The sequence below is a fragment of the Alosa sapidissima genome, chromosome 19, assembly GCF_018492685.1.
Source record: "Alosa sapidissima isolate fAloSap1 chromosome 19, fAloSap1.pri, whole genome shotgun sequence".
Lineage (NCBI taxonomy): Eukaryota > Metazoa > Chordata > Actinopteri > Clupeiformes > Clupeidae > Alosa > Alosa sapidissima.
The window spans coordinates 1,145,245-1,156,471 of NC_055975.1; positions in this window are offsets into that span (position 1 = coordinate 1,145,245).

The following is an 11,227-nucleotide window of genomic DNA, read 5'->3' on the forward strand; positions in this document are numbered from 1 at the left end:
GATGGTGTTATAACTAGGTTAAAATGCTACCTAGTTTAAATTTCTAAATAAATCATCCATTTGGATAGCCTGACGAGCCAGACCCACATCAAGATGTAGGGTCTGGGAACTCACCATTGGCAGTGCTCAATCCGAGGGGCAGGATAACCGGTTGTCTTTCAAATTCCCTCTGCACGCAATAGGATAGCGCTACAACTCATGAGCCCCATTTGTTTTGCCACCAGCGAAGCTAGTTGGCTAGTTGATCAAACTTTTGGCAACTTAAAAAAAAGCTTAACTGTAGTTGCGCTGCAGCAGCATTCATCTTTGTTTTCAAGTAGCAGGAAATTCACGGGGAACCGTCGCAACTCTGCCATCATTATGTTAAGCCTGTCCACCAACTCTATACACGATGTAATTGGCCTAAAAAAGTTTGTTTTTTACAGCTTGCAAGCCAACAGAGAGTTGCTAGACTACCCTGGCTGCAAATTACATTTGCTGCCACTAGGGTGCGTCTAGATTTCTAGGCTACCATTTAGATAGTTTGTCTTTGAGTTATTGTCACTGACTCATAGTGGGCAATCTACACCAATAGAGTAAATAAGTATACTTAAGGAAGGGTTCCTTGAGTTACCGAACATTTCCCAGGGCAGAGGTTTATATTGGGATGTCTAACATGAGGGGTCATCATATCTAATCTGTTGACTGATTATGGAAGGAGTCTCTTGCTTTCAGATGTTTTTTCCAGGTATTGTACAAGTGAAGGGATAGACGAAAAAGGCTTTTAGAAAGAAGTATTTTGTAGTATTTTGAAAATACAAAAATACAGTATTTTTATTTTGATACATTTTTTGGCTGCTGTATTTTGTAGCTTATTTTGATACATTGTTAAGGTGGCTATTTGGTATTTTATTTGAAAATACATTTTGATCCCTGGTTACAAAGAGGTAGGATGGTTACATATCCAGTATGTTAATGCATGAAACTCCTCTGCATTTGTGACTTGAAGTAGGCCAAACCTGTTCTTGCACATGTACAGATGCCATGTCGGCTAGCCAAAGGCACAGTTGATCTGCGCATGCCAAGTCCAACTTTTGAGTCTTTGAAGTACTTCATTATGTTGGGTTGCTATTACATTAGAATTGCATCAATCTGTTCTCGTTATCATTTTGATCAGGCAAGTCATTCCATTCAGAAAATATCAAATCAAAATGAACAAACTGAAGAGGTTACCACATTCATCCGATCTGGCTCTTTCACTTCCAGCTGGACTGCACTCCTTGTGTTTGTGCATCAATAGACATAACGTGGTTGCAGGGAGGGGGATCACCTATTTTGGAATTTTACCTGGATACAATGTGTTGGGTTAAGTAAATGTGTTGCAAGGCGTGTTGCAATGTGTTGTTGTCCTCACTTTAGATGAACTCACAAAATTAACTAACCACTTTTAACTCCTGAGTTAATCATGAATTATAGTACTAGGAAGTGGTTTATAAAACATGTTTCCTCACCCTAACTAATCATTAGTGCATGTGTATGTAACAACTGTTAAATAATGGAAATATTACTTCATCAAATATATTATTGCATCATTTATTAAGTATTAACAATAATTTATAAACACATTTTAGATATACAAACCATTTATAACTGTGTGTACAAATACTTTATTTATGAGAATTAACATAGGAGCAATGTTTTACAAATTATGAACAAAGCATTTTGTAATAGTTAGCAACTGGTTTATAATGTGAAAATTATTTCATTTATAAGTGGTTGTTTCATTATTTATTAAGTATAAATCATGGGTAACACTTTACGGTAAGGGTACATGAATCATCATGAATTTATGCATGATTTAATCCATGATTTATGTATTACTTCATTCCTTAATATCTCATGAATCACCAGGAATTGACATGAGTTCATAGTTTGTCATTTGTGACCTCATACATGAACAACACATCAACTAAAGCATTAAATATGGTGGACACATCATTATAATTTATTAAGAATGATCATGATGATTTCTTTTTCTTCCAAAAATGTGGTCATCACTACTCAAATTCCAAATTGATCACAACTTGGGCAGTTCTCTAAGCACATGCCATTGTTCACACTTTAGTTGAGGGGCCACATACATGATGAAATCATGAGTAATTAACCTTAAATTCATGTAATCATGATAAGAAATCATAAATCAGAATGATGTACCCACCTTAACTTATGCTTTAGTTAATGTGTTGTTCATGCATGAGGTCATGAATGAGAAACTTTGAACTCATGTCAATTCCTGATGATTCATAAGATATAAAGGAATGAAGTAATGCATAAAAAAATAATTAATTCATGCATGAATTCATGATAATTCATGTACCCTTACCGTAAAGTGTTACCGACGTTTTTTAGGAATCTGAGTGTTGGCATGGATTAGAGCATGCACACGCTCTAAGATCAGATATGTGCGTAGGAACATTTTATAAATGAGTCCCCTGGCCTTTTGCTGTGGAGAACATGCTGCAAGAGGAAGAACCACTAAGAAATACAAGGGTGCATGGATACATACACACACACACACACACACACACACACACACACACACACACACACACACACAGACAGACAGACAGACAGACAGACAGACAGACAGACACACACACACACACACACACAGTACCAACTCATTTTAAACACACAATAGTGCAGCCCCTGCTTAAAAAGCCAGAGCTTGATGACACTGACTTACAACAATTATAGACCCATCTCAAAATTGCCCTTTCTTTCTAAAATCCTAGAAAAGGTTGTCTTTCAACAACTCCAATCCTTTCTATCAGAGAATGAGATGTTAGACATCTTCCAGTCTGGATTCCAACCTAAACACAGCACGGAATCTGCTTTAATTAAAGTCACTAACGACTTGTTACTATCTGTGGATGCAAAGAACTGTGCGTTACTTATGCTACTAGATCTTAGCGCCGCCTTTGACACTGCATTCTTTTAGAGCGCCTTGAGCACTGGGTTGGAATTTCAGGTACTGCACTGAAATGGTTTGCCTCCTTCTTAGAGGGAAGAACCTTTTCAATTTCTTTCAATGATACTTCATCTTCATCTACCCCCTTATCTTATGGTGTTCCACAGGGATCAGTGCTTAGTTTTATTTTTAGTAGTATTTTATTCTCACTGTACATGTTGCCACTCAGTCAAATTATGAAAAAGCACGGTATAGCCCATCATTGCTATGCGGATGATACACAGCTGTATCTCCAATTTAAATGTGGTTCCTCTGGTGCTCTAAACCCATTGCTTGATTGCCTAAAAGAGATTAAACAATGGATGTCGACCAATTTTTTAAAACTGAATGAATCCAAAACAGAAATTCTATTTTTTGGTTCACATGAAGCTGCAAATAATGCAATTAGTGAACTAGGGTCTTTTGCCAGATATGTAAAACCTTATGCAAGAAATCTTGGCTTTCTACTTGACCCTTGATTTTAAATTTGAGAAACAGATTAATGCTGTTGTCAAGTCATATTTTTACCACCTTAGAATCTTAAGTAAAGCCAAAACTATATTTTCTTTCAAAGACTTTGAGATATTGATTCATGCCTTTATTTCATCCCTCCTGGACTACTGTAACTCCTTTTATTTTGGTGTCACTCAGTCCACTCTATCCTGACTTCAGATGGTGCAAAATGCAGCTGCAAGGCTGCTCACCATGTCTAAAAAGACACAACATATTTCTCCAGTTTTGAAATCTCTGCAATGGTTACCAGTGAAATTTAGAGTAGATTACAAAATTCTTCTTTTTGTCGTCTTTAAAGCTTTAAATGGACAAGCTCCCCAATACCTAAGTGAGCTTGTACACTTTCACTGCCCTCCCAGAACTCTGAGGTCATCAGATAAACTACTGCTCTCAGTACCTCAAAGTCGTCTAAAAAATAAAGGTGACTGTGCTTTTTCAGTAGCTGGGCCCAAGTTGTGGAACAACCTCCCTTTTTCACTTTAGATCTACACCAACTATTGGTGCTTTTAAAGCCAAGTTAAAAGAACATATGCTATTAATGGCTTTTAAATGAATTGTGGAATGTAATTATAGGCTATATATATGAACATATTATTTTAGTTTTATTTTCCTGTTGTGCTTTTTTTGTGTCTTGATTCATTTTGTCTTCTATTATCTATTTATTTATCTGTTTTTTTTTTTTTTTGAGCACTTTGGTCAACCACAGGTTGTTTTAAATTGTGCTATATAAATAAACTTGACTTGACTATGACACAGACAGCTCTAGGCTTGTGGAATGCAGAGCCATATATAAAGATATTTTATCTTTTTTTCTCTTTGCTCTGCCGCATCAGCTTTGCTGCCATTCACTACTTTTCTCTCTCGCTCTCGGAGGTAGCCTCCCGAACATTTCCTCTGCTGCTTGTGCCACATCGCCCAAAATGCTTGATCGCATTGCATTCTCCACATTTTTAGCTACATTTTTATATACTACGTCAGCATTTTTGTTCAGTGAATCTTTTGTAAATTAGATAGATAGATAGATAGATAGATAGATAGATATATACTGTATTGATCCCCAAGGGGAAATTGCTTTACAATTACCGTCGGGCCCTCCTTGTTGGCCACCTTCGTTATCGCCCGGCTGGCCTCAGCTTCGCCCGCCATTCACTCCTTCGTCTTCATTAACATTCCCGGTAGAATTCTCAATCTTTTTGGCCTCTATGTGTTCAGTTACATAGTCTCTGTCTGTTCATGGTCTTAGATTTTGTTAAATAAATTTCTAAATAAATGCAACTTATACTCCGGAGCGATTTGCATGTATAGTCTGGAAAATACGGTATACAGCATATAGTATTGTATAGTATTGTATAACATATAACACAAATTCACTTTTAAAAACTCTCAAAATACTTTTCCTCAACATCATGTTCTTTTTGTGTCCATGACAAGGGGATTGGGAAGTTTACTGTGCTTGAAAAGATGAATCACCCCCCCCCCCCCCCCCCCACACACACACACACACACAGACAACACACACACACTCCTACCCCTTCCAGTGGAAAACAACAAAGAGAATGATGGCAAGAACTAAAGGGGTTTTTGTTTGATTGGGATGGAAAGAACAAGGGATGAGAAGGGTTTGTTGTGTGTGTGTGTGTGGGGGGGGGGGGGGGGGGGGGCGGTCGATCTGCGGCATGAAATTAGTCGGCACATTGCAGCACGGCTGAAGAATTTTATTAAGAGTCTTTATATCTGCCGCCTTAAGCCGCCCGATCAGCATAATCCCCATCCAAACAACAGATAATGAATCTCCTCCTTTGGCAGTGGGTGAGATGGTGAAAAGCACGCGGTAGATCCAGGGAGGGAGAAGCACGCAAATTATTGGATTTAGATTAGGGCGAGCCTTTTTTAATGGGTTTGGAGTAATACCCAATGTAAATGAAAAGTCTCCTTGCACTGTGCAGCGGAAAGTACTTTAGCCTTTGCTGGGCATAACCTCTCCCTCTGCTCTCTAAACGCACACACATACACAAACACACATGCATAGAGATACACAGATGTGCAAATCACACACAAACACACACCCATAGACATGAACACATACACAATATACAAACATGTATATGTAGACACACACACACAAAGACAAATACACAACCCTTAACTCATGCGCACACGCAAAATTACACACGCACACACACACAGAGTGCAGCACATAACAAGCCTATTGTTTTCCTTGTAGAGGACAACAACAGAACGATTGCTGTCTTTTCGGCAGTTTTGGTAAATCCACCGTGACCAGTCGGCCATGGGCTGGACGTCTCAGCCCTGTCTGCTTTGCTTATCCCATCTCACGCATGCAAAAGAGCAGAATCCACTCCAGCCCTAGTCTCTCCATCCACACAGCACACACAATCCACACTGGCACATTGTGGCTCCATTTACTGGTGTATGTGTGCTTGTGTGTGTTTGTAGATGTTTGTGTGAGACCAACTACACTAAAGCTGCTTTCAGACATTAAATGAACTCCTGACATTGAAAAGACATCAAACGGGCGGGTTGTAAGTGTGAGCACAATATCTGATTTATTTAACCTAGAAATCACCCATATCTGACACTACCATGCCCCTAGTAGTAATGGGTCTATCCATTTGTCTCGTAAATCCCCTGTCCGAGTTGGAAAGTGTAATGCCCCTCGTGGCTCAAGTGAAACGTGACAGCACTTGTTGAAATTGAAATAGGCGAAATTGAGTTACTAAAAATGTTTTTATTATTAATTCACATTGACCATACCCAACAAGGGAGAATGAGGGACGCGTTCTCGTGTTCTAGACCAGTGTTTCTCAAAGTGTGGTCCGCAAGCTATCCCAAGTGGTCCGCGAGCAGACGTGGTGAAATATAGTATAGATGCAATATTGAACCAACTTGTATGTAAATCAAAACAGTTCTGCAATATTGCCTATGTAAGCTATGCCAGTTTAAATCATATTAATCCTCTGACACAATAAGCAAGGTGCAAAGACAATAAGCAAGGTGGTTCAGTGAGTAGGCCTATTGTGTAATATAGCCTACTTTTGAAGTAGGTAGGCCTACTACTCTTTTTGTAGCTACTGTAGGTGGTCCGTGAGGGTTTTTTGTATTGGTTAAGTGGTCCTTGGTCTGAAAAAGTTTGAGAAACACTGTTCTAGACAAATGTCCAGCACTAACAAGACAGCTGCTGCCCTGGTGACATCCATGTTCTTCCCAAAAAGACTACAAACACCAGCATTCGCGCTAGCAACTCATTCGTACATGTTGTATGGGGGAGTGTAAGAGACTAATGGATAGCCCCATAAGTCCGGGTGCCACACGGGTGAGCATAGATCTGAACAGGTTAAAGCACGGGTGAATTCACACATGCAAGGGGGTGCGAGGGGGTGTGTTGATGATGTAAAAGTCAGGTCTTAACATTACATGTAACAAAAACAAAATGCTTGATTCATGAGTCAATTCATAGGCCCTACATTTATTTCCTACCTAACAGAACTAGAGAAATTGCACTGTAACACAATTCATTTTTATTGTGTATGCGCATGTGTCGATGTGTGGGAGGGAGGGATGAAGAGAGAGAAAGGCCCATCACCAGCAGCCTACATATTTTAGCTATACAACACTGACTGCATATTTCATGAAAATAGGCTAGCCAAATGATGGAAGGTAGGCTGTACAACAATCTAGGCTAGGCCAACCTGTTGTTGTCATGTTGTCTGCACGTCACACACCCCATAGTTTAACTGTAACCTATATAATAAGTTTATGACTGTCATAATCAAGTTCATTCATAAATTCTCGTTTATAACAGACTAGCGCTAATCGGCAAAGATAGGTTTGTTCCCATGGACAATCACTGCTTCATGATTTAACTGACTGACTGTAGGCTGTATATGGCCAGATTGTCTAGCTGGATAGCCTTCGCACTAAGGACAATTAGACCGTACGTACCTAAACCCAACACGCCACTCAGATCCTAGTACAGACCATGGTGATACTGTCTCATACCTTGACTACTGCAACGCCCTCCTCTCGGGCCTTCCAGCTTGTTTGGTAAAACCACTACAGATCGTCCAGAATGATGCGGCCCGTCTGGTTTTCAATCAACCAAAATGGGCACGTCACCCCGCTGTTCATGGTGCTCCACTGGCTCCCCTTAGCTGCCCGCATCAAATTCAAGTCACTAATGCTTGCAAAGTGATTGCCGGGTCTGCACCCACTTACTTTAGTGCTCTCATAAAGGCTAAAGGGGAAGAGAGAGAGAACAGGCAATATCAGCCTGGTAACTGTCAAGCACATTTCATTTATGGACATAATTATTTATTTCTCCCAAAATAAACCACTGAGTCTCTTCAGTACACACACACACACTAATTAGAGTTTTTAAAATCAGTTTATTTTGCTGTACGAGACCATAAATAGAGCGGCAGCTACATATATCTCAATGAGAGAGGATCTCAGTTTTGTCTGTCAGTGTGGGTGGCTGAGAGGAGCGCCGAATAGATGGATTGATGGATGAGGACAGAGGGCTGGGACACCTGAGGCTAAGACAGCAGCAGCACAAACAAGAGGCACCAGAGCAGACTGTACCTCAGCTGGTCCATTTAGACCTACAGGACAGCCAAAACAGTAAATTATCTAACACCTCAAGGAGGGATAGAGAGACAGAGAGGGAGAGTGATAGAGAGAGAGAAGGAAGAGAAGGTGGCATGAGTGAGAGGTAGTGCTGAGAATAGAGAGAAAGAAAGACAGAGAGCTCAGGGAAACAGAGAAAAATGCTGAGTCTGACCAGTATGGACAGGAACTAGCCCTTCAGAGGCTGCAAACCTCCAGGATAACCCAAAGCTACAGCACCAGCGTGATATACCCCCTCCCCCCGCCCTGCTTCAATCTCATTCACACTCTGTCCTCATCTCTGTCTGGTACCAGTGAGCTGCTTCCAGTACACTGCCAGTCATGATTAACCCAATGTCACTTATGACAGACTCTCTCCTTTAAGTTCCACAGCTAACATCACATACAGTAGGCACATCTCATTGGGCCTCATTCACCAATATCTTCCTAAGAATTTTCTTAACTGTGTTCTTAAGAAGGTCCTACGAAAACTCAGATTCAGGCAGATTCACAAAGCTGTTCCTAAACCTTAGAATCGTTCGCAGATTTGTTCTTATCATGCTGAATCCCATTTCTTCTTAAGTTGTCAGGGTGTGCCAATTGTTCTTAATTAGCATAGGTAAATGCCCTGTCAATCCCTTTAAAAGGGCCGTGTGCAGACAAATTGAGGCTGAGGCACCAGCTTTCATTTGTACCGTATATTATTATACACTACATGAGTAAGACAATTTTTTTACCGTATATGACACATGCTTTGAAGTGAAAGCACTGTAGCAGGAAATAGTAAATGAGTTGGTATATTTACTAGTATAAAAAGTGAAAAAGTGTTAGTGGTTGTGTTTATTTATTTATTTATTCTAAAATACATTAATGCTTTGAAATAGTGGAATTTATTTTATTAAAAAATCATTAGAATATTTTTATTCAAAAATATCCTAAATGATAAAAATATATAGTTGTAATTTAAATTATATTACATTTTACACCTGCAGATATGATGAAAATGCAATAACCATTTATTTTGCACAAACAAGTTAGTTCTCAAATATGCGTTAGAATGTTCTTGAGTGTTCATAGATTTTGTTCTTACCTAAGAACAAGAAAACATTGGTGAATACCATAATCTTCGTAAAAACTATGTAAGTGGGTTTTAAGAACTTACAGTATTTCTTTGTAAGAACGTTTGGTGAATGAGGCCCACTGAGAGGAAAAATGGGGGGGTTGTTGGGGTTGTGAATATCCTTACCTCCACACAAACAGACATGCATGCACAAAAAGCCTACACATACACACACACACACACACATGGGTGTAAATACTGTAATTAGCTTAATTGTGACATAAAAGACTCCCCTCGTGCTCATTATTTCCATATTTATTAGCGCATGTGGCATAGATGTGGGCTCCTGGTCATTAACAGGCTAATTTCATCTCACTTACCTTTGTGCAGGCCGCAGTCCACCTGCAGAGTGGGGCCATGTAATCGCATTCCGATGGTGGAGTCTTTTGGGCTAAAATATGAATGTGGTTGTCACTTTGAATTAGATTCCCTCTGAGGCAACCTAGAGGGAGGCTTTTAAAGTGAGCCATTTGTGCTAAAGCCACACAACACAAAAATGTGTTCATGAAGGTCACCATCACATAGTGCGAACATATCTAGTCAGTGCTACAGTATGTATGTAGTGTGCTTTATAAAGGGTATTTGCAGGTAGGGTATAATGATGCTACAAATGCCAGTGAAATAAAGACTGCGTTAATGTTGGCTGTAACCTCACCATCACAAATGGTACACAAACACACACACAAAAGCGTAGTGTATGGCTCTTCACTCATAGTGAGCTCTTCGTCTCTTTTGCCACAAAAACATCAGTGCATAAACAACAGTGGTAATCTTGACTGTTAACTAAATGTCTCAGACGGACACACACACGCATGCACGCACACCTGTATTTGGTTACTCACTACAAGTCTCTTAGGTCATGCATTCTACTGCACTGCATACAGCCATGCGTAACTTGCTCTCCTTGATACAGGGGAGAGGATAGTAGGGTTTCTTTTGTCTCCTTGTCATTGCCATGTCCTCCAGGGGTCTCAGCTCAGCCGCTGCCGGCAGACGCCGGGTCCCTAGACCCCGCTGTGCTGCTGAAATTTAACACGAATGTAAATCTGACAGAAAAGATTAATCGAAGACAAAAGCTCGTTGCTCCAAATGTTTACACCCGCAGCGCAGAGATTAATTAGATCCAAAGAGGAAGCTCACATTCTTGGAGGATGTGCTCATTTGTCTTGGGAAGAGAGAGCGAGAGAAAGAGGAAAAAGCCCTTCTCTCTCAGCATCTAGTGTGGAGTCCATCTACACTCCAGGGTGAAATCTGACACCATGTTAATTGTGGGGAATTGCATTATTGCCTTCCTCCACACAGACACAGCAGTGTAATCAGCGTCCTGTCCTCACCCCCTCCTCTTCTGTGCAGAAGAAAACTATCAGCTCATCCATCGTCTGGTTTGTCTGTTAGTACCCTTGGCCTCAGACAGAGGAAAGTGAAACGTCCATGGAGGATTTAACTTTGCCTAATGACTTCTTGGATATCAATCTTAAAAACGTAGGGCGCAAGCAAAAACTGCCAAGTGATTAATTGCCGGGGGGGGGGGAGTTCACTGACCATCATTTATAATCAATTCGGTGACATTTTGGGTGTGACAGAGGGGTCAGAGCTTTTCACATTAAAGCAATTTGAAGTTTGGGGACTGAATATTTCAGAGGGACTTAGTTAAATAATTCTCTGTAACGCCACAAATGACAATAGTAAGATACAAGAAATGACAAGCTGTTCAAGATCTAGGCAATGGGGTTCTGGGAGGCTTCAGACAGTGTTGTCACACCTATTTAAATGTCACTCCATTTCTGCCGAATCTGCACAAGGTGACTGCAATTAAAATGGAAAAAGGGGGTGGGGGAGAACAGCGGATGAGCACAGGTGACAATGGAGAGCAGGAGGTGTTAACAACATCCCCCTCATACGGGGACAAACGCAGAGCAGCGCCGCTCGACAGTTTGAGCTAATCAAGAGCGCGCAGGAGGGTGATGTGGGAGAGAGGT